Here is a 27,500-nt window from a genome sequence, read left to right on the forward strand (position 1 = left end):
ATGTAGGGATTTGGGCAGCAAGATGTCGGTTCACGTTACACTTGGACTTCTCCACGTCAGTACTGTTGGGGAAGCAGGGACCTGGAATGGAATTCCAGAGTCTAGCGGTTCTGGGGAAGAAACTATTGGAGTAGAAAGATCTTTTACATCTAGGGATCTCTACAGTGTGGGGTGGGATTTAGCAGCCTGTCGGGTTTGTCGAGGGTGCTCACGTCGTGGGAGCACAAGTGATTGCAGTTCGTCAGAGTATTCACCACTAAAATACTTGTAGAACAGGCAGAGGGATGCAACATTTCGTCGATGGGACAGGCTGAAGCTTAGATGCCAGTTCAGGGCCTATCAGGTTTGCGACTCTCTTTTGAATCTTGTCAAGGAGCAAGAGACTAGTAGCAGATGCACCAGCCCAAATGTGACAGCAATACTCCATACATGGGCGAATGGAGGCCTTATAGAGGTACAGGATACTTTCGGGTGTTAGTAGTTGTCTAACACGGTAGAGAGAGCCCACCTTTCTTGCAGCGGCCCTGGCAATGCCTTCAATGTAATTGTTCCAACTCATGTTTCCTGTGAACGTTAGGCCAAGGAGTTTGAAAGATGTACTCTCAGATAAAGAGTCGTTGGCCATTGCTATAGGTGGTAGAGAGGGTTTCTTGTAATTATTGAATGAAACTAGTTTAGTCTTGGTAGCATTGAACGTGACCAACCATTTTTGTCCCCATTCCACTACAGATTGGAGGTCTTCCTCTAGTGTTTCTGCCATTTCTTTAGAAATGTGTTCATTCGTCTTCCTGTCGTGCCTGCCATAGAGTGTAGTGTCATCAGCATATATACCCATCTCAGAGGCAATTTTGTCGGGAAGGTAATTTATGAATATCAGGAACAATAGAGGTCCAAGGATAGACCCCTGGGGCACTCCCGCATTTATATCATATTGTTTAGATGTACGACTGTCGAGGACAACCTGGATTTTTCTCTTATCTAAGAAGGATTTAATTATGTTGCATTCTACCAGTGATACCGTATGATCTAATTTTCCTGAGGAGACCCTCATGCCATACCCTGTCAAAAGCCTTAGATATATCTAGAACTACCGCTCTGCCCTCACCCGCTTTGTTCAGTGAATGGTATATACACTCAGAGATTAAAGTTAGGATGTCTGCTGTGGAACGGGCTTGTCTAAATCCATATTGTTGGTCAGTCAGAAGTTTAGCATCTGTAAGGTGATGGACTAGAGCATGGTTAATTAAGGTCTCAAATATTTTGGCAAAAAGTGGGAGGAGGCTAATGGGGCGATAATTTGATGGGTCAGTCCTTTCGCCAGAATTCTTGAATACTGGTACAACAGAAGCAGTTTTCCAACAGCCCGGAAAGCAAGCTTCATTAAGGCATTTGTTATAGAGTTTAGAGAGAACTGGAGCTACTTCGGCTGAGCATTTTTTTAATAGCACAGCTGGGATGAGATCGGGTCCACATGCTTTTGAAGTGTCAAGGTTTTTTATGATAGCATGCACCTGAGCAGGAGTGATTTTCAGATCGTCTAGCGAGGCATCTGTCCACATAGGAAAGTCAGGTAGGGGGTGGTTGGAAGGGTCCAGTGTGGAGTTTGAGGCAAACCGACTGGCAAGCAAGCTGAGGAGACAACCTCGTGATTGTTGGTTAGTGGGGGAGTTGTTGATTGCCCATTATTTACTACACTGTTGTAGATTTTTCAGAAGTCTCGAGTTCCTAATTTTTGTGCTTCGATGCGTTTTTTAGTGGTTTCTGTAAATTCTCTCTTAGCTGTCGCTATTTCTTTCTTAACGTTATTTCTAGCTTCTATATACTTCAGTCTGTTTGAACTGGACTTATATCGGTTAAATCTGCGGTATGCATGCTGCTTTTGAGCAATGGCAGTTGTGCAAGTCGAAGTAAACCATTGGGGAGAGTGAGGCTTACTATAAAATTTCCGCATGGGAACATGCGCTTCAATTGCAGTTTTGAACCAGTCAGTGGTCTCGTTTGCACACTGTTCAGCAGGGAGAGAAAAAATATTTCCCCATGGGGCATCTCTGATTAGTTCCCTGATGGCTTCCCAGTCAGCCTTTTTATAATATCTCGTTGTTTTGAGCACTGGCTCTTCAGTTTTGGGTCTAGAGTTTAGGGCGATTTCAACCATTATCACTGCATGATCAGCGTTCCCGAGTGGGCTGTCGGCCTTCTTTATGCAGTCATCAGGAACTGTGGTCAAAAACAGATCTAGAAGTGATGCGCATTGTTCTTCCTGGTCAGGGAAACGGGTTGGAAACGTAACAATTTGTGATAGGGAGTGAGATATAGTGAAGCTATGAGTTGTGCTGCCTGCTGCATCTGTGTAAATAGAGAATCCAAGCCAGTTTTTGTGGTGGACATTAAAGTCACCAAGTACATGTATTTGTGCGCTAGTGTCGAGGGACAATGCCGTGTCTATGCTGTCAGAGACTTTGTTTATTATGGTGCAGTCCTGAGTCGAGGGAGAGCGGTAGAGAAAATAAAAGTAGCTAATGTTGTGTTGCATGTTTAGTCTAAAGCACATAAAGGCTTGATCATCCGTTTCTAGGTTTGTTTCTCTAGTCAGGGGGAGGGTATTACGAATGTAAACTCCAAGTCCGTGCAGGTGTCTGTCAGAGTCCTTACGGCAGAGTGGGAGATATCCAGGCATGTTAAAGTGGTTAGAGGGGATGGAGGAGTGTAGGTTAGTCTCACTTAGTGCTAAGATATCCGAGGTATTTGTTAAGAGAAATGCTTCAACATCAGCTAAATTAGTTCTAAGCCAACGAATATTTGTGAATGCAAGCCTCAAGGGAGGAGGCAAGTTGAATTTGTTTGTCCCTAAGCCTGGTTTAAGCTTATTTTTAGATTGTACTGTCGTCATATTTTTCAAAGAGTTTCGGTTTAGGTAAGGGGGAGCTAAACAATCTATCTATCTATCTATCTATCTATCTATCTATCTATCTATCTATCTCTGCTTGTATATCTATTTATCTATCTATCTCTGCTTGTATATCTATCTATCTATCTACCTATCTATTTATCTGTCTCTGCTTTTCTATCTATCTATCTATCTATCTATCTATCTATCTATCTATCTTTACTTGTCTGTCTATCTATCTATCTATGGTAGATCAGCATTTATAACTCATGTGTATTAGTCTCCAAGTCTTTCAAGAGTTTTCCTTATTATTTTAGCCGTTTTCATTATTGCTATCCTTTGTATCTTCTCAGCCCTCTCCCTACATATTCCAATTTCTCCCATTTTTAACAAGGGGTGCAATATTAGGATTCGCCCCCCCCCAAATAAAACCTGTTAAATACACCATGTCCTTCGCATAGAGACATAATTGGAGGGGGGGGGGACATCCAGTTATATTAAAACTATCTCCCTTTAACATGAACATAGGAGTAGAATTTGAGTCTTTCGAGTTTGCTTCATGACATCTCTTCACACAGCATGCAACAATGCATTTAACGTAGGGACAAGGGTTTTATTGTATTTATATTTTTAAGCACAGACATTAGAAGGAAGGTATTATTTTGTATGGAAAAAGTATCACCAGATCTTTGCCCGCCACGGATTTACATTTTTGAGCGCAGACATTAGAAGGAAGGTATTATTTTATATGGATAAAAGTTTTACTAGATCTTTGCATGCCACGGATGCGGATATACATTTTTGCTTCTAAACGGGCAGATCAAATGTAATCTTTTAATTTTCAATACAATCTGCGACAGCTACCCATGCGATATTCACCCGAGAGATTGGCGCAAATAATGAGAATATTCTCATGTAACAATTCATAAAAAAAAATCGTGTAGGCAGCGTTGATCGGCAAGAAAAGGACATTGACAAATTATGTTGTAGGATGTTCACATTTATTTCCTTCAGAATTCGCGTTTTTTTTTTTAATTAATGAAATACGAAAGTTAACCGGAATATGGTATTCAGTAATAGGCGTACAATATTGCAGAAGCAAACTCTAATGACATCTCACTCACATGTGATATTTCATTTATCTATCTATCTCTCTCTCCCTCCCCCACTCTCTCTCTCTCTCTCTCTCTCTCTCTCTCTCTCTCTCTATATATATATATATATATATATATATATATATATATATATACATGCGTTTTATTTTTATTACCGTATCTTTCTGATACAGAACAGAAAGATACGGTAACAAAAAATAAAAAATAAAAAATGAAAAATTAAATAAAAAAAATAAAAAATAAAACGCATATCTGCTCTACAACGGTATTGAGCACTTTCTTCAGTTTTTATCAATTACCATTTCCACTATATATATATATATATATATATATATATATATATATATATATATATATATATATATATATATATATATATATATATCTGCATGTATGTTTAATTTTAAAAACGAAACACTAAATAAGTGGGTAGTCCTTAATCTGCAGAGTTTCGAAGAAATACTTTACTTCTCATCAGAGGGTAGGATTCAGCAAAATGCGAGATCGGATTTTGCTTGCAAAAGTATTTAATGAAACTACAAGTAAGTCATAGATCTTACTGCATAACAAAAAGTGAAGCAGAAGGAATAGGGTGAATAAAAATAGGGATTTCACGTGAATGGATAGTCTGCGGAAGGATAAAGCATCCAATGATAATATATATATATATATATATATATATATATATATATATATAAAGGTAGATAAATAAACAGATAGGGACTGAAAAAAATACCACAGAATCGCTTATAAAAAATAAATATATAAATAATCTTATATTTAAAATGCGATACAAAAAAGGAAACGTGCATAGAATTGTTGAGATCTCCTGCTTCGGTGTTAAGACACCAGGCTACGTATCGAGCGGTGGTGAGTTCAAGTCTCAATAAGTTTAGCTATACTCACGAGAAGTGAAACTTCGAAATATGTCATGTCTATAAATAATTTAATTTTATGCACGTAGAAAATATTTAAATAATAAAATAATTACAAATAATACGTCCCAAAAATGTAAGGGCGACTAGAATATAAACAAAGGGCGGAAAACCTCTCCCTTTAAAGCACCCAGGGAGCGAAAAAAAAAACCCACTACAGAATCGCTTATAAAAATAAATAAATAAACAATTTATATATATATATATATATATATATATATATATATATATATATATATATATTCTTTGAAGTTTTTAATCTTTAAAACTATACAAAAAATATTTTTTATCATTCGTTAGAAAACCATCTAGCCAGTAAGTTATTTAATCACCTGCAATCACTGCATCAACTCGCTCTCCAATTTACTATAGTACCAATAATTTATTTTTCAAGGAATCATCAGTTGTTTACCATGAAACACTGTTTCGGGGATTTAAAAACAAAACAGTATATTACATCATGGCTCCCCATATATATATATATATATATATATATATATAATTATTTTTTTACTATAATAATTAAATACCTACAGACACTAGTGTTTCATCCTTTCGGGATTCTTCAGTGCAGGGTGTCACGATTACTACCAGTCGAACGATTCGAACCCCGCGACACGAGACATCTCTGGCTCGATTAGCGGAGGCCATGTATCCATTCGGCTACCATTAATCATGTGAAATAGCGTTGAATTTTAAACATTTTAATTTAAATGTTCATTACGTCAGACAGACAGTGATCAAATCGTTATACGATGATCTACGCATAAGAGCTAAATTGACCGACTTTTTAATTCAACAGAAAGTGCTCAACGATAAGAAACGTATTTCTTAAAGGGGCTGTCATAATTATTTTTTTACTATAATAATTAAATACCTACAGACACTAGTGTTTCATCCTTTCGGGATTCTTCAGTGCAGGGTGTCACGATTACTACCAGTCGAATGATTCGAACCCCGCGACACGAGACATCTCTGGCTCGATTAGCGGAGGCCGTATCCATTCGGCTACCATTAATCATGTGAAATAGCGTTGAATTTTAAACATTTTAATTTAAATGTTCATTACGTCAGACAGACAGTGATCAAATCGTTATACGATGATCTACGCATAAGAGCTAAATTGACCGACTTTTTAATTCAACAGAAAGTGCTCAACGATAAGAAACGTATTTCTTAAAGGGGCTGTCATAATAATTTTTTTACTATAATAATTAAATACCTACAGACACTAGTGTTTCATCCTTTCGGGATTCTTCAGTGCAGGGTGTTACGATTACTACCAGTCGAACGATTCGAACCCCGCGACACGAGACATCTCTGGCTCGATTAGCGGAGGCCATGTATCCATTCGGCTACCATTAATCATGTGAAATAGCGTTGAATTTTAAACATTTTAATTTAAATGTTCATTACGTCAGACAGACAGTGATCAAATCGTTATACGATGATCTACGCATAAGAGCTAAATTGACCGACTTTTTAATTCAACAGAAAGTGCTCAACGATAAGAAACGTATTTCTTAAAGGGGCTGTCATAATAATTTTTTTACTATAATAATTAAATACCTACAGACACTAGTGTTTCATCCTTTCGGGATTCTTCAGTGCAGGGTGTCACGATTACTACCAGTCGAACGATTCGAACCCCGCGACACGAGACATCTTTGGCTCGATGAGCGGAGGCCGTATCCATTCGGCTACCATTAATCATGTGAAATAGCGTTGAATTTTAAACATTTTAATTTAAATGTTCATTACGTCAGACAGACAGTGATCAAATCGTTATACGATGATCTACGCATAAGAGCTAAATTGACCGACTTTTTAATTCAACAGAAAGTGCTCAACGATAAGAAACGTATTTCTTAAAGGGGCTGTCATAATATATATATATATATATATATATATATATATATATATATATATATATATATATATATATATATATATATATATATATATAATTTAAAGGAGATTAGAACAATAGCCTAAACAGCAGAGTGTATTTTAATGTAATAGTAAAATTATCAGTTCAATTGAAATACAGGGAAAGAAAAAGTGCTCGTTGTAATTTAGATATATAATAAGCTCGATAGGTAAATATACTAGAGCTAATTTAATACTTAGTAATTTGATTGATAATTTAAAAATCAAATTATAATTAAATTAAAAATCCGTTTCATAAGAAGGAACAACAACAAAATCAATAATTTGGACGATCGTTTCGGAAAACAGTGTTTTTATTGTGGTAGACATCAAGTTACGGACAATAATTTTTACATATAGTGTTTTTAACAAACAAAGTTTCCTCATCAGCAAAAATATTGGGAAGGGTTTTTATTATATATAAAAGACACCATAAATAAATCTAGCATTAAAAGTAAGGCAGATGTATCTGGAAAAAATTAAAATAAAGGTATGGATTTAACTTGATATATATATATATATATATATATATATATATATTGTATTGGTAGTAATTATTAAGTGTGTCTACCAAAAGAGTGCTCAATGTTTAGACAGAGCCAAAATAAGTTAATTTAGTATACAAACAAATGGCTACACATAAGCATACATGTTTCGCTGAAACATGTATGCTTATGTGTAGCCATTTGTTTGTATACTAAATTAACTCATATATATATATATATATATATATATATATATATATATATATATATATATATATATATACTTCTGTTTCGCTGTATTACAACTCTCCAGTACGGCTAGAACAGCACATTCCCTAACCAGGTATTAAACCTACAACCATCAAGTTAATAGTCAGCAGTTCTACCCTCCGGGCCATGAGATCGGTGCCCACAAATGACCTCATCAAATGTCCACACTCACCCATTGCTTTTTACAGTGGCCGAGCTGCTTGCTTATTTACAAAAATGCAGCAAACCTCACATTAATCTCTCTATCTGTATATGTATCCATTTCTCTCTCTGTCTCTCTCTCTCTATCTCAGTATCAGATTTGTCTATCGCATAGAAATATAGAAAAAGAAAGAGAGAAGAGGAGAGGGAGATATAGGTATAGAGAAACGTGAGGATATAGAAATCAGGCAGGCTTTGGTGTGTTGGGAGGTCATGTTGGTGATGTTCTCGACGTCGGATCAAACAAAAGTAGTCCAGCAAGTTCAATTAGGGGAGGAGGGAGGCCAAGAGAGAAGAGTACAAAGTCGTAGCACTCCTTTTAAAGCTGTGTCTTTCTTTTTGGCAACCGAGTCCTGCTGCCACACCCAGATCTGCTAGCGGCCACCTGATTGGACCGTGGGATCCGCTCACTCTTCAGCACATTCAGGTATACTTTGATGTTGACTTTCAAGCCATAATCGTGGCCAGAAATTTTGTTTTCGTTACCCTGAGCACGTTTCTGTGACGCGTGGCAATCCAGCGATGCCTTTTGAGGATGCTGGCAATGGTCCTGTTGTCATAACTTTGATCGGTAGAGAGCATGAGTTGTAAAGCGGCGCATCTGCGATCTCGCTGGTTGAACATTGTGTAATTTTCAGACATGATAGAAGGCTCCTATCGCTCTTGGGGTTTATAGCTTCTTTCTTAGAACTGCACGCCTGTGGAACTCTGTTCCGTCTGCCTGTTTCCCTCCGGACTACAACTTGGATGTCTTCAAGTCTAATGTTAACAAATTCCTAATGAACCCCCCCCTAATTAAACACTTCATCAAATCTCCTCACTAACGTAATGTACTTGCAATAACCCTTATCCCTGAGTGGCTTCCGGGCCTTGATAAGTGGTGATCACTGTGTAAAAAAAAAAAAAAAATACTCAACTAGTAGATGGTCTGTAACATATAAAAAAGAAAACCGGAAATTGAATTTTTTAGTGCGACAATTTTATCGTTCCGCCCTGTAATCGCCCTAAAAAAGAAGTAGCTGGCCACCAGATTCTTTGGCAGCTCTACCCCAATCAAGCTTATAGGAGAGGGCAGTAGGTAAAGAAAGAATAAGGGATAAGAAGAGAAGAGGACATTCTCAAGATATTGAGCACTTTTTGATGACTATATACCGCTTTCTATTCCATGCAAAGCGATTTTCTTAAATGTTGCCTCAATCTCGGAACGTTTCTTTTGTACGGTCAGTTGCAACGGCTGTGTTATTTTGTGAGTAGTTATCTCAGCACGGTCCGTAAACTTAAGAAGTTTTTTTTATGTTTCTCTCTAAGATATCAATAATAAAAATCTCACCTGTCTGTTTAAATGTATGTATGTATGTATATCTCACAAAAACTTTCGACAGAGCAACGGATCCTGACAAGATTGGTATCATTTTGAAGCTCGACATCTCGGGCGATAAATATCGAAAAATTAGCCCAAAACATTAATTCATTCATCCTAAACTCTGCCGTTTTGTACAAGGAGGGGTCGCTTTTTTTTCGCCAACATTTTAGCAAGTCATAGTCACCATTGGATCGACTTTGGTTAATTCGAACGCTTTGCGTCACGGGTTCGAACTTGCCTGTCTACTACCATTTTTTAAAACACCTCTCTCAACACTGGTTGTCTACTGGTGTTTTAATTCCCTCCCCTCACTACTAACATTTTTAACAACTCTCTCCACAGTCACGGGTTCAAGCCTGCCTGCTTACTAACACTTTTTTTTTTGCTCAACACACACCCCCAAACACCCGGACAACGCCGGGCAGCCAGGCTAGTTAATTAAATAAATAAAAAAAAAAATACCGAATCCCTTCCCTACACAATTAATATAATTTTAAAAACAATTGCCTTATAATATACAAGCAGATTAATTAATTACCTTGGACTGAGTTACAGAATTATTTTCCTTAGATTAAAAAACTTGGACTAAACTACAGAATTATTTCCCGTAGATTAGAAAATATAATCAAAATAAAAGACGAAAGCTTGACTTCTCCTTCTTCTTCTTCTTCTTCTTCTTCTTCTTCTTCTTCTTCTTCTTATTATTATTATTATTATTATTATTATTATTATTATTATTATTATTATTATTTCTGTATATGTTTACAACGACTGAAGAATTCCTGCATTGACAAGCCTTCAAACATACCTTTTATCCGATAAACAATACTCAAAGCGAACCACGACATACTTCTTGAAACAATTAACGTAATTTTTAAACGTAAAAAAAAATAGTGTTTCAAATCAAAATTAAAACATAACGGTCACTTAACTTAAATTAAACCAAAAGCGGCAGCATAAAGAGTGGATATACGTTTTCTACCTCTTGAGAACAGGAGTTGCTCCCGAAAATATTCCTACAGTCGAGAATATACGATCTATAATCAGCTAAATAAATTAATAGTTATTGAAAACTATTAGATTATTATTATTATTATTATTATTATTATTATTATTATTATTATTATTATATATTTATTAATCTGTTTACAACGACTGAAGAATTCCTGCATTGACAAGCCTTCAAGCACACCTTTTATCCGATAAACAAAGCTTCATTCTACGACATACTTCTTGAAATGAATTCCATTTAAACAAGTGAGAGATGTGTGGTCCCTCGTGAGTGCTCAGTAAACGAGGCATTAAAAATGACTAAATTCAGCATCCCTCCCACCATTTATTCCCAAAAGTCTCCAGAGGACGTCAAATTCTGGTAAAAATGAACCAACGATGCATGTAAATTTGAATGCAGCAAAAAACGAAATGATTACTCACCCCCACATTTAGCCCCAAAGCCTTAAAATATTTAAATTTGAGTTCAACACCATGCAAAACTGCTAAATAGACATACACAGAAAATTTTGGGCGAATATCGTAAAACAGTCCCGCAAATAGAGTGTGTTTATTAGCCTTAAAAGAGCCCCTGAGGCACACCCAAGAGTTATCGTGAAGTATAGACAAACAAAATTATATAGAAATCAGTCAGTTACAACTTTTCAGAAAGTTTTATAAAAATCCAAGGCACCAATTTTTTTTTTAATAAGCACAAAAGTGTCATTTTTAGCCATTTTAATCCGAAAGGCACACCTAGAGGGGCAACCGGAGTTTTCCCGGAAAAGCCGTTCTGTTACTTTTTTACTCATATAATGTTTGTGCAAAATTTAAAAAAAATTCCAAGGCGTAGTTATTGAGAAAAGTGCGGATAGACTAACGGACTAACGGACGAACGGACAAGGGTGAATTTGAAGGTTCACCCTTCTTTTGTCCGGGGACCAAAAATAAAAAAAGTAAAAAATAAAGAAAATGAAAAGTTTTTTTGCAAACCGTTTTTATGTTTTAAGAATGATTGCTGATTGCTTATTGTTTTATTAAAAGAAAAAAAAAATGACTCGTGCTGGGCGCGAACCTAAAATAGCGAACGCCAAAAGCGAACACGCGTAACGTTACTACCGTTACTGTCGCAAATTGACAAATAAATAAAACAAATAAATAAATAAAAATTTTGGGTCGGCATTTTTCCGTTTTTTTTTTTTTTTTTTTTTACAAAACGTTTTTATTAGTTATTTTCGGCACCACTTAAAAAAAGCCTCTCCTTGTTGCAGGTCCATTTTAGCCTAGCAGGCGTTTCCCCTTCTTCCAACCGCACGCCGGGCCCAGCCGGCCAATTCTCGTCTGCGACTTCACACGCCGATTTCCTTTGACATCGTCTTTCTTCCTCTCGCGAGCACGTGTTGCATTTTTTCTCATTTTCTTTCCTTCTTATTCTCACGCACATTTTCTATATACAAAAAAATAAAAATCAATCGTTAATAAATAAATGTAGAAGTAATAAATAAATGTATGAATAATACTATACTATAAAATAGTATAAAAATATAACATAAAATACATGTATAAAATAAAATAAATGCATAAATAATACTACAATATAAAATAATATAATAATATAAAACAAATGTATAAAATAAATTAATACATATATTAAAATTACTGTTATGTTACTATTATATAATAATGTAAAAATAAATGTGTAAATAATAAAAAAGGCTCCTTCAGTCAAGGACAGACTAAGGAAACCCACGAAGGGTCACCTAGGCGTGAAATCTATAATAATAAAGAAAAGTATGAATAATACTATAGCGTTATATAATAATATAAAAATAAATATATGAAATAATAAAAAATGTATAAATAATACTATAATATAACGTTATATAATAATATAAAAATTAGGCATATCAAATAAGAAATAAATGTATAAATAACATTATAATATAAAATTATATATTGATATAAAAATAAATGTATGAAATAATCAAAAATTTATAAATAATATTATAATATAAATTATATACTAATTTAAAAATAAATGTATGAAATAATAAAAAATTATAAATAATACTATAATATAAATTATATACAAATATAAAAATAAATGTATGAAATAATACAGTTTTTTATAAATAACATTATAATATAAATTATATACCAATATAAACTAAATGTATGAAATAATTAATAAATTTATAAATAATATAATAAAAATGATATAATAACATGAAATAAATGTATAAAATAATAAATAAATGTATAAATAATACTATAATATAATATAAAAATTAATGTATGAAATAATTAATGTATAAATAATAGATAAGTTTATAAATAATACTATACTATAAATTATTAAATAATATAAAAATAAATGTATGAAATAAATAAACACACACACACACACACACACACACACACACACACACACACACACACACACATATATATATATATATATATATATATATATATATATATATATATATACTAGCAAAAGTACCCGTCGTTGACTGGGTTAAAAAATCGGCTTCAGAAAATAGACTCTGATTTATGAAAGTATATAAGGTTATGAAAAGGAAGGGTTGTAAAGATATAGACACGAATTTGGGGGTATCAAAACCAAAGCAAAATATGTTGAAAGTAAAAATAAAATAGATAAACGCCATAATTAATTATACCATACCTGTTCACACTGAAACACTTATCACAATATTCTGTGGATCTATATTAAAAAACCTTGTTAAACGTTGTGACATATTTCCATTCTATGGAGGTCAGGTGCGAACGAAAACCCAATAATTTTATTATACCATATTTCTTCAAACTGAAATATAATTATCAAAGTATACTTACGCAGATAGATATGAAAAGTCTTTATTAAAGTTTGTGCCTATTTCAATTCTAGTGAGGCCAGGCGCGAACGCAGACCCCACAATTTTATTGTACCATCTCTATTGAAGTTAAAACATACTTATCAAAATATTATTATGTACATCTATATCAAAAACACTTGTAAACTTTTTTTTTAATTTTTAAATTTTTTATTTCCATACTTTGTAGACCAGGCGCGAACGCAGACCCACAATTTTAATGAACCACCGTTCTGCCAGATCAAACATACCCATTCCTGTGTCGCAATACATCTTCTATCATTGTATGTAATCAGTTTTTTAAAATAGTCAACCATATAGGAGCCTATTCGTGACCACATACACACACACACACACGCACATTCAGCTTTATATATATATATATATATATATATATATATATATATATATATATATATATATATATATAAGAGAGATTTCCCAGCTTCTCAACTTCCTTAGCAATGCGTTGGCATGGAAAGGAAACCCGTCTCCAAGACAACAATTAAATGAAATGTACTGGACAACTAAATCACATAGGAAATAAAAAGGACAAATATCCAGAACTGCTAGACTTTGGAATTCCCTTTCGGGTTCCAGTTTCCCTAACTATACTGACTTGCAGAAGTTCAATTATTATGTGAACAGGCATCTGGCAGCTCAACTCTCTACATAGTTTCCCTTCAACTTAGGTCCCGTATAAAAGCTCCCAACATCAAAGTGTGACTGTGCCTTATTTGGGGTGAAAATGTTATAAAAAAGCACTTCTGGTAATACTATAATATAAAATAATATAAAATAAATAATTAAAATAATAAATAAATGTATAAATAATACTATCATAAAATGATATAATAATACATAAATAAATAATACTATAATATAATGCTATAACAATAAATAAATATAAAAATAATACAATAATAATAAATGATATAATAATATGAAAATAAATGAATAATACTATAATATAATACTATAACAATAAATGAGTGTATAAATAATACTATCATATAAAATGATATAATAATATATAAATAAATAATACTATAATATAATACTATAACAATAAATAAATGTATAAATAATATTATCATATAAAATGATATAATAATATATAAATAAATAATACTATAATATAATACTATAACAATAAATGAGTGTATAAATAATACCATCATATAAAATGATATAATAATATAAAAATAAATAAATAATACTATAATATAATACTATAACAATAAATGAGTGTATAAATAATACTATCATATAAAATGATATAATAATATATAAATAAATAATACTATAATATAATACTATAACAATAAATAAATGTATAAATAATACTATCAAATAAAATGATATAATAATATAAAAATAAATAAATAATACTATAATATAATACTATAACAATAAATAAATGTATAAATAATACTATCATATAAAATGATATAATAATATATAAATAAATAATACTATAATATAATACTATAACAATAAATAAATGTATAAATAATACTATCATATAAAATGATATAATAATATATAACTAAATAATACTATAATATAATACTATAACAATAAATAAATGTAAAAATAATACAATCATAATAAATGATATAATAATATGAAAATAAATGAATAATACTATAATATATACTATAACAATAAATGAGTGTATAAATAATACTATCATATAAAATGATATAATAATATATAAATAAATAATACTATAATATAATACTATAACAATAAATAAATGTATAAATAATACTATCATATAAAATTATATAATAATATAAAAATAAATAAATAATACTATAATATAATACTATAACAATAAATGAGTGTATAAATAACACTATCATATAAAATGATATAATAATATATAAATAAATAATACTATAATATAATACTATAACAATAAATGAGTGTATAAATAATACCATCATATAAAATGATATAATAATATATAAATAAATAATACTATAATATAATACTATAACAATAAATGAGTGTATAAATAATACTATCATATAAAATGATATAATAATATATAAATAAATAATACTATAATATAATACTATAACAATAAATAAATGTATAAATAATATTATCATATAAAATGATATAATAATATATAAATAAATAATACTATAATATAATACTATAACAATAAATGAGTGTATAAATAATACCATCATATAAAATGATATAATAATATAAAAATAAATAAATAATACTATAATATAATACTATAACAATAAATGAGTGTATAAATAATACTATCATATAAAATGATATAATAATATATAAATAAATAATACTATAATATAATACTATAACAATAAATAAATGTATAAATAATATTATCATATAAAATGATATAATAATATATAAATAAATAATACTATAATATAATACTATAACAATAAATGAGTGTATAAATAATACCATCATATAAAATGATATAATAATATAAAAATAAATAAATAATACTATAATATAATACTATAACAATAAATGAGTGTATAAATAATACTATCATATAAAATGATATAATAATATATAAATAAATAATACTATAATATAATACTATAACAATTAATAAATGTATAAATAATATTATCATATAAAATGATATAATAATATATAAATAAATAATACTATAATATAATACTATAACAATAAATGAGTGTATAAATAATACCATCATATAAAATGATATAATAATATAAAAATAAATAAATAATACTATAATATAATACTATAACAATAAATGAGTGTATAAATAATACTATCATATGAAATGATATAATAATATATAAATAAATAATACTGTAATATAATACTATAACAATAAATGAGTGTATAAATAATACTATCATATGAAATGATATAATAATATATAAATAAATAATACTATAATATAATACTATAACAATAAATGAGTGTATAAATAATACTATCATATAAAATGATATAATAATATATAAATAAATAATACTATAATATAATACTATAACAATAAATGAGTGTATAAATAATACTATCATATGAAATTATATAATAATATATAAATAAATAATACTATAATATAATACTAAAACAATAAATGAGTGTATAAATAATACTATCATATAAAATGATATAATAATATATAAATAAATAATACTATAATATAATACTATAACAATAAATGAGTGTATAAATAATACTATCATATAAAATGATATAATAATATATAAATAAATAATACTATAATATAATACTAAAACAATAAATGAGTATATAAATAATACTATCATATAACATTATATAATAATATATAAATAAATAATACTATGATATAATACTATAACAATAAATGAGTGTATAAATAATACTATCATATAAAATGATATAATAATATATAAATAAATAATACTATAATATAATACTATAACAATAAATAAATGTATAAATAATACTATCATATAAAATGATATAATAATATATAAATAAATAATACTATAATATAATACTATAACAATAAATAAATGTATAAATAATACTATCATATAAAATGATATAATAATATATAAATAAATAATACTATAATATAATACTATAACAATAAATGAGTGTATAAATAATTCTGTCATATAAAATGATATAATGATACATAAATAAATAATACTATAATATAATACTATAACAATAAATGAGTGTATAAATAATACTATCATATAAAATGATATAATAATATATAAATAAATAATACTATAATATAATACTATAACAATAAATGAGTGTATAAATAATACCATCATATAAAATGATATAATAATATATAAATAAATAATACTATAATATAATACTATAACAATAAATGAGTGTATAAATAATACTATCATATAAAATGATATAATAATATATAAATAAATAATACTATAATATAATACTATAACAATAAATAAATGTATAAATAATATTATCATATAAAATGATATAATAATATATAAATAAATAATACTATAATATAATACTATAACAATAAATGAGTGTATAAATAATACCATCATATAAAATGATATAATAATATAAAAATAAATAAATAATACTATAATATAATACTATAACAATAAATGAGTGTATAAATAATACTATCATATAAAATGATATAATAATATATAAATAAATAATACTATAATATAATACTATAACAATAAATAAATGTATAAATAATATTATCATATAAAATGATATAATAATATATAAATAAATAATACTATAATATAATACTATAACAATAAATGAGTGTATAAATAATACCATCATATAAAATGATATAATAATATAAAAATAAATAAATAATACTATAATATAATACTATAACAATAAATGAGTGTATAAATAATACTATCATATAAAATGATATAATAATATATAAATAAATAATACTATAATATAATACTATAACAATTAATAAATGTATAAATAATATTATCATATAAAATGATATAATAATATATAAATAAATAATACTATAATATAATACTATAACAATAAATGAGTGTATAAATAATACCATCATATAAAATGATATAATAATATAAAAATAAATAAATAATACTATAATATAATACTATAACAATAAATGAGTGTATAAATAATACTATCATATGAAATGATATAATAATATATAAATAAATAATACTATAATATAATACTATAACAATAAATGAGTGTATAAATAATACTATCATATGAAATGATATAATAATATATAAATAAATAATACTATAATATAATACTATAACAATAAATGAGTGTATAAATAATACTATCATATAAAATGATATAATAATATATAAATAAATAATACTATAATATAATACTATAACAATAAATGAGTGTATAAATAATACTATCATATGAAATGATATAATAATATATAAATAAATAATACTATAATATAATACTAAAACAATAAATGAGTGTATAAATAATACTATCATATAAAATGATATAATAATATATAAATAAATAATACTATAATATAATACTATAACAATAAATGAGTGTATAAATAATACTATCATATAAAATTATATAATAATATATAAATAAATAATACTATAATATAATACTAAAACAATAAATGAGTATATAAATAATACTATCATATAAAATTATATAATAATATATAAATAAATAATACTATGATATAATACTATAACAATAAATGAGTGTATAAATAATACTATCATATAAAATGATATAATAATATATAAATAAATAATACTATAATATAATACTATAACAATAAATAAATGTATAAATAATACTATCATATAAAATGATATAATAATATATAAATAAATAATACTATAATATAATACTATAACAATAAATAAATGTATAAATAATACTATCATATAAAATGATATAATAATATATAAATAAATAATACTATAATATAATACTATAACAATAAATGAGTGTATAAATAATTCTGTCATATAAAATGATATAATGATACATAAATAAATAATACTATAATATAATACTATAACAATAAATGAGTGTATAAATAATACTATCATATAAAATGATATAATAATATAAAAATAAATAAATAATACTATAATATAATACTATAACAATAAATGAGTATAAATAATACTGTCATATAAAATGATATAATAATACATAAATAAATAATACTATAATATAATACTATAACAATAAATGAGTATAAATAATACTATCATATAAAATGATATAATAATATATAAATAAATAAATAATACTATAATATAATACTATAACAATAAATGAGTATAAATAATACTATCATATAAAATGATATAATAATATATAAATAAATAAATAATACTATAATATAATACTATAACAATAAATGAGTATAAATAATACTATCATATAAAATGATATAATAATATATAAATAAATAATACTATAATATAATACTATAACAACAAATAAATGTATAAATAATACTATATTATGAAATAACATAATAATGCTGTAAAATATTATGATATAAAAGTTAATGTATAAATGTATTTCGGACTTTCCACGTTATTTATATACAAAACTATGACAGACACTGGAAGGCGAATCGCCTTATATATAAAAATCTGACAGACAAAGAATGTCGCCTTTAATATTTTTTAGCTTTGGCAGCCATATTCTTTGACGTCACATTTGGACACTTTGTGGTAATCGTATTTCGGTAAACTTTTAGTATGTTTTTCCCGACAGGCAATACTACAAAAAACAAACAAACAAACAAACAAAAAACAAACAAACAAAAAACAACAATAAACAAACAACAAATCAAAAACAAGAAAAACAAACAAACAAACAAACAAACAAACAAACAAACAACAACAACAACAACCGCCTTCTTGGATCTAGTTTGGGTTAAAGGTTTCTTTCTTTTGTATTTCAAATATTTTAAGTAACGAATCTGCGAAACCATAACAATCCAGTAAAACCAGCTAGCACGCACGCACGCACGCACGCACGCACAAATACATGTACACACATGCACACACACATGCACAAACACGCATACGCTTATACACGCATACACATGCACGCACACACGCACACATATATATGTAGTACAAAATTATAAGTACACTGACGAGAGGGGGGAAGTTGGTGGTTGTATCAACAGATACTCCGATCTAAGGGAGATAACCAGCATTGATATAGCAATTGCTTTTCAACAGGATGAGAAAACTCAGGTGCTACAAAACCATCAAGATAATTATGATACCCCCATCTCCAATTAATTTTTGATTTCTCAATACTTCTACAAATACAGGGTGGGCCAAAAATCAATAACCCATTTTAATTTTAAATAATTCTTTTTATTTCTAAGTATTTTTTTAATTTCTTAATATTAAAAATTTTTTTTTTTCAGATCCTGAAAATTAATTATTGTAACCCAACATTCGGTTTACGACTTCCGGTTGCGTATGCGTACATAAACATAAACCCATAACAGCATAAACAAATAAACATAAATCGCTACTTTTGCAGAATTTGACCTGTGCACTGAAATATTAACGTTATTATTTAGAAATTATTATTTAACATGGGAAGGGTGAGGATGTTTTGCAACTATTCTGTATTACAAGTATACTGTCACAATTTTATTACAAATAAATCAACTTTAACCCGTTCACAACGTATTGTTTTACTGTGTACATTTTCAGCGTCCCAATTGTTTTTTTTTCGCGTTTAAATTATCCAAATAAAAAATTGTTAATACTTTCTGCATTTTTTTACATCGTTCATTTCCGTATTACGTTTAAGTTATTTTAACGCAAATTTTCTTACAAATGAATATACATTAACCCGTTGACAACCATAAGAGCATTTTACAACGTATTGCTTTACTGCGTACATTTACAGCGTCCCAATTGTTTTTTTTCGCGTTTAAATTAAAAGATATATCAAAATTTGAATTTAACTTTAAGTATTATGCTATCTGTTCAGTGCACATTTACCAATAAGTATGACAAACAAACTACTTATAGTTCAATGGCTGTAATTTTTTTTAATAAAAAATAATCAATTATAAACAGAACGAACGATGAATTATATCGGCGTAAAATTACTAAATACAGAGACCCCCCCGGATAACTCAACAATGGTTTGTACTCATGCAGAGAGTGATCCAGACGTAACTCAGTGCATGCCCGGCTTTCTCCGGAACATGACGTCAACAGCCGGAGTAAGCCGAGTGTCGCCGAGAAAATTAAGCCGTCTGACGAAACATAAAGCTGAACCAATGTAGCGCGATGGTTTTCAACATTGAAAATTCAAAGCAGCAGACGAAAATTTTGAAGAGGAAGAAAAGGAAATTAATTAGTAAAAAAAAAAGCACGCCATTTCGTACTTTAACGTCAGACCCCCCCCCCCAAACATGAATTTTACAGCCTTAAATGAGCAGCTGGAAACACTAACTGGAGTCCTCGAATTTTGTCAAGAAAAAAATTACTGGCACGGACGAAAACTTGTGCATCATGCCTGGAGGTGTCAGGTTATCACATGCCGAACCTTTATATCATCTGGACTGGTACGTTTATTTTTTTGCTAAGTCTCGGCCTACAATTGCCATTGTGGGCGTTTGAGCGAGCAACACAGAAAGACCTCCAGCGCGAATGCGGAATACGAGAATGTAGAATACGATTTACACACACACACACCATTTATAAAACAACGGTCTGAGGAAACAACAACAACAATATCTGTTTTAATATGAAAAAAAAAAAAAAATTAAAAAAAAAATCTATCCCACCCAGTTTTGCATCAATTTTCTAGTTTTCAGGTTTTTCCTTGAGAAAAAAATATAAAAATAACACCCCAAAAAACAAAAATAATTTTTTTTTTCAATTTTTCTTGAAAAAAAAACTTTACAAAAAAAAATCGTGTTTATTTGTCTTACCTTTGAACCTTTTATCGAACAAAAAATCAGTCAATGTCAAGTTTCTTTTCAACTAGTCAAAAAATACTTTTTAAATGTTTTCGGTAGTGCTGAAAACGAATATCACATTTAAATTTGGGGCGAATTAGTATTTTTCATGATATGAAGAAATTTTTTCAGAAAGTGGGGGATCACTTTCCTATATAAATTCAACGTAAAATGAGCAACCATCTTCTGGCCACGCAGTAATTTCTTCATATCAAAACAAATTTAACTGATATTCGTTTTCAGCATCTCCGAAAACCGGCGGTGTTTTTTTTTTTTTTTTTTTTTTTTTACTAAAATTCGTTCATTTTTTTTCATCTCATAATTTAGGACGCTAATTATGCTGTCAGTAAGTTTACAAAAACATACTTCTTTTTTTCATTATACAACTTGTATAGTTGTTAACAGGTGCTTCAGCAGTTAAATATTTCACAAAAATTCTGTTTACATTAGGGGGATGTGGAGCCCCCTAATGTAAACAGAATTTATGTGAAATATTAAACGATTCTGATTTAATGGTTTAATGGTTAACGTCGGCACGTTACTTGGTGGAAAACGGTTAATTCAACTACAGAAGCACCTGTTAAAAACTATACAAGTTCTATAATTGAATACCCACAAAAAAAACCGCTCATGTAAGCTTACTGACGGCATTATTAGCGGCCTAACTTATAAAAAAATGAACGAACCTCTTAGTTAAAAAAAAGCAATACCCCCCCCCCCAAAAAAAACAACATAAAAAAAACAGCGCCGGTTTTTCGGGAGTTTTAAAAACGAAAATCACAGTTAAATTTGTTTTATGATATGAAGAAATTATTAGGTGGCCAGAAAGTGGGTGCTCATTTTACGTCAAATTCATATAGGACAGTGATCCTTCACTTTTTGAAAAAGTAATTTCTTCATATCATGCCCCAAATTTAAATGTGATATTCGTTTTCAGCAGCACAGGAAAGACGTTGCGAGCATTTGTTTTAGCGTTACTTCCATGGCAAGTGCTCGTCTGAGCTCCAATCCCTGGTTCCTCTCGCCGATCTTTCACGAAAAACACCTGTCTAGCTGAAACCACTGTCAAAAATTTCCCCCACTCTTTATCTGTGCCAAAACCAAAACGTAGATTCCATGAACAAAGCTTCTTTCTTAGAAGTGCACGCTTGTGGAACTCTGTTCTGACTGCCTGTTTCCCACCTGACTACAACTTGGATGTCTTCAAGTCCAACATAAACAAATTCCTGATGCACCGCCCCCTTAAGTAGACACTTTATCAAATCTCAACATTAACGTACTGTACACGCAATAACCCTTATCTCCGAGTGGCTTCCGGGAGAAAATAAAAAAACAATAAGAGTGTGACATAAAAGATCAGAAAAACATCGGTACCATCGGTTTCAAACCCAAACAAAGGGGACACGCAGTCGGTCACCTATATCGGACTATCTTCAGTCTCTGTTTTTACCCGTCACTCTGAAACGATTTCCCGAAAGACAGATATTTGCAGAGGCTGCAGAGAGTCCGACATAGGTGACCAACTACCTGTTGTCTTCGTTTGGGTTTGAAACCGATGGTACCGATGGTACCGATGTCTTTCTGATCTTCTGTAACACACACACACACACACACACACACACACACACACACACACACACACACACACACACACACATTACTGGCGCTGGCTCCAGTCCATATGCGTATAAGCAGTCAACGTATTTGTTTACAACAGGCTAATAAACACTTCACCGTGAACAGCAAGTCAGTCTGCCAATCACGTGTTCCAATAATTAATGAGTTTATTCGTTGCGAAAAAAAAAAAAAAAAAAGAAAAAAAAGAAGAAAGAAAAGAAAAAAGAAAAGAAAAACTAAACTAATAATGTTAAAACACAAACAAACGGAGAAATAAAAAAAAATGGATTTGCTTAACATACGCCTGTCTAATCTGTGCGTTTAACGCTTAAAAATTGCCACATCATCATCATCATCATCATCATCATCATGTTCTTCAAAATGTTGTGATGTTTTACCCCGTTCCCCCCCCACTCAAGAGCGGGCTTTTACACCAAAACCAGTGAGCGTGGTCAAAGAGTCAATTAGATAGAAAGCACCTGGGGTAGGATGTTTGCTGTGCCATGTAGAGCGGACTTCTGGAGTACAGTGATATTGTACTTGATTTCCAAGGAGTTCAACTGCTTCTCAATATCATCTTAAATTAGGTCAAACGCGCCTTTGGTGATTGGCAACGATATTCCACAACCTAGCGATCCCCACCCTCAGTTTCTGACCGTTCCGTAGTTCCTCATTCTGTTTGCCTGTTAAGTTGATGTCGTTTGGGCACGCCACATCGATAATTTGGCATTCATTGATCTTTTTGTCCACAAATACAATACCCGGTTTCCAGTGACTTATCTCTCGGGCACACTGAACCATGAAATCCCAGATAATTTTAACGTCCTCATTTTTCACAACAGCTTCTCGGTGATATTGGAACCACTTGCTTGTCACTGGGATTCCAAACTTTTGGCACAAACTCCAGTATAGATTTGCACATATTATGTCATGGCGACGCTTGTACTCTTTTTGAGCAAGTAAAGAACACGCACTAACAATGTGTGACACTGTTTCAAGAGTTTAACCACACAACCTGCATTTATCAGAACAGTCCTTCCCAACAATGTTTCGCTTGATTGCTTTAGTGATTAGTAGGGCTAGGACAACAGCATATTCTTTTCATTGTTTTGACTCTTGAGTATATATACGGCACAGTTCAACACAATTAATCAACAGAGCACCACACCACTCTACATAAAAACATATAAGATATCAATGGATATATACCTGAGAATCAAAACAAGGAAAAGAATATGCTGTTGTCAGAGTCCTAGTGATTAGTGCCTGCTCCCGAGCAGCAAATATAAGATTTTCTGTCTCTCTTTTCAAGTCATCTTTAGATAGAAAATTCGACGTGTTCTGACATTTTAGTGTCTTAGTATCTCATTCAAACTGACCATAAAGTTCCATTCTTACAATCGAAACATTGTTGGGAAGGATTTTTCTGATAAGTGCAGGTTGTGTGGTATGTATCTTGAGTTTATTCGTTGTGAAAAAAAAAAAAAAGAAAAGAAAGAAAAGAAAGAAGAAGTAAACTAATAATGTTAAAACACAAACAAACGGAGAAATAAAAAAAATGGATTTGCTTAACATACGCATGATTAATCTGTGCGTTTAACGCTTAAAAATTGCCAAACACATTGTTATTGCGTGTTTTTTATTGCTCAAAAAGAGTACAAACGTTGCCATGACAAAGTATGTGCAAATCTGCACTGGAGTTTGTGCCAAAAGTTTGGAATTCAAGTGACGAGCAAGTGGTTCCAATATCACCCAGAAACTGTAGTGAAAAAAATGAGGACGTTAAAATTATCTGGGATTTCACGGTTCAGTGTGACCGAGAGATAAGTCACAGGAAACCGAGTATTGTATTTGTGGGCAAAAAGACCAATGAATGACAAATTATCGATGCAGCTTGTCCAAATGACATCAACTTAGCAGGCAAACAGAATGAGGAACTACGGAACGATCAGAAACTGAGTGTGGGAATTGCTAGGTTGTGGACTCACAGGAAATCGGGTATTGTAGTCAACTTTTTTGCTTCGATTCGTTTCTTCTACTTCTGCTTATCTTCCAATGGATCTTTATCAAGCTCTCCCCCTTTCGCGACTGTTGCAAGTAGCACTTCATGACTTCTAAGCTCTCCCCCGATTCATCCTCAATCCCAATCAGCCCTCTCCCCCTTCCGTGTGATGTACAGCCTGAGCACATATGCATTTTAGTAAAGTGCTCCATATTTGACTAACAATTTCCGTGTGTCTTTAACCAGCTTTTTCATTTCTTCCTATGTCCATCATACAAAAGCTGCACTGCATCGAACTACAGCAACCACCCATGAATTAATGGCTGTGAACAAGTTCATACCGTTCAGTCAAGATTCCAGGATCAGTTTGAGCCTCCTCAAATACACTTCTTTCGTCTTCCCTTTTATTTAATTGCAGAGCACCGTGTCAAATTCAAGCATCCCCAGGTATTTGTAGCCCTGTGCATTAGAATCTCCCTATCTTTCACTGTTTGGCAAAATGTTGCCTTTCATGGCTGCTCTCTTCCCTCGTTTGCCTGTTTCCCACCTGACTACAACCTGGATGTCTTCAAGTCCAACATAAACAAATTCATGATGAACCGCCCCCCCTTAGGTAAGACACTTTATCAAATCTCCAATACTAACGATTACTACGACACTATCCCATTGATTACTGTACACGCAATAACCCTTATCCCCGAGTGGCTTCCAGGCCTTGATAAGTGGTGACTACCTGGTAAAAAAAAAGAAAAAAGGAGTAACAACTGCGCATTTGGAAATTTTATTATTATTATTATACACACAGGCCATTATAAAAGATTACTCGTTGAGAACAACTTGTGGTGTTCTCTGGAGTCTGAGTGTCAACAAGTTTCCCCAGATTTCCAGTACTCTCCATCTCTTTGAATAACCTTTGCAAAAGAATTTGCGTTATCGCAACAGCCGCTTACCATTGATTTCTCGTTGGCAACGACCATTGACCTTCACTGGAATTTGGGTGGCAATAAGCCTCTCCAAGGTCCCAGTCCTTTTTGCATTCAATCAGCAGAGGTCTGGCTAGTGCTTTCTCTCCTCGGTCTTTCCATCCTCCTTAAATCCCCTCACTTCTTTGGTGTGGTGCTAGTTTATGGTGACATACATGCCCCCAAAAACTTACAATTATACCGTTTCAGTTTTTATGATTCTATGTAATGTTCATTTGTGTTTTTCATCTGTAGTCGTTTCTGTATGTCCAGTGTGCATATATATATATATATATATATATATATATATATATATACATATATATATATATATATATATATATTTATTTATTTATTATTTTTAAAACAGTAATCTACGTACACGCGTGTTTCAAGGCTTTTACCTCTCATCAGCGTAGTTTAACTGTTTCTAGGTATCGAACCTCAGACCATGTTTACCACAGTCCGGTGCCTTAACCATTAGACCATAATCCCTAGATTAATTATACTGTTTATTTTTATCGCTTATAAATTTAGATTTTGTTATTGTTGTTATTTTTTAAGCGATACATACGGTTAATATTGGCGCCGCCTCGGAGCTCATTATATATATATATATATATATATATATACATCGATAGCTCGATATATATATATATATATATATATATATATATATATATATATATATATATATATATATATATATATATATATATTTCGTTCATCAACGTTTCGTCTTTATTTCGAGACTTCCACTGGATCAATGAAATTAAAAAATGAAAACGAAACATTGATTGTGGAATAATCGGAATTACCACCCTCTTTCCTCTTCTTGAACTCTTTTGGAACGAGAGACAAAAAATGTAAGGTAATCGAGCCCCACGAGGGCTGTAAGAGTGAGTCAATAAATCCTGTCGTATTTCATATTTCTCTTTTTGTTCTATTCTTATACTAAACCCTTCAAAACCTTACATTGATAAACAGATAACGTGGTTTGTTACTTTTTTATTTTTCTATTCATTGGAATACTATATATATATATATATATATATATATATATATATATATATATATATATATATATATATATATATATATATGTTTGTTTTTGTTTTTGCGATTCGTTTTGAATAAATTCAATTATTTACGGAAGTGCATTTTTTTACCTAAATTCGAACTGGGAATAATTTTCCCTTTAACCAATTTGGTACCCCCATACGAGGAGCTGCATATATATTGTTTTTAAAATGACGAAACACGTGGCAGTAGATAAATATATATATATATATATATATATATATATATATATCTATATCTATATCTATATATATATATATATATATATATATATATATATATAATTTAAATGAG

The 27,500-nt window shown here is 30.1% G+C and overlaps 1 long non-coding RNA gene across 1 annotated transcript in view; it reads right to left on the reverse strand.

Annotated features, from left to right (window-relative positions):
- Positions 1 to 10,716: 10,716 nt before the first annotated feature.
- The window catches only part of LOC145269071 (uncharacterized), a 25,031-nt gene continuing 8,247 nt past the window's right edge, over positions 10,717 to 27,500 (reverse strand). Inside the window, exon 2 of the long non-coding RNA XR_013864940.1 lies at positions 10,717 to 11,622. This is a non-coding gene — a long non-coding RNA (uncharacterized LOC145269071). The remainder of the gene's footprint in view (positions 11,623 to 27,500) is intronic.

Source organism: Euprymna scolopes, chromosome 45 (assembly GCF_053919585.1).
Source record: "Euprymna scolopes isolate OS-2025 chromosome 45, ASM5391958v1, whole genome shotgun sequence".
NCBI classification, from domain to species: domain Eukaryota; kingdom Metazoa; phylum Mollusca; class Cephalopoda; order Sepiida; family Sepiolidae; genus Euprymna; species Euprymna scolopes.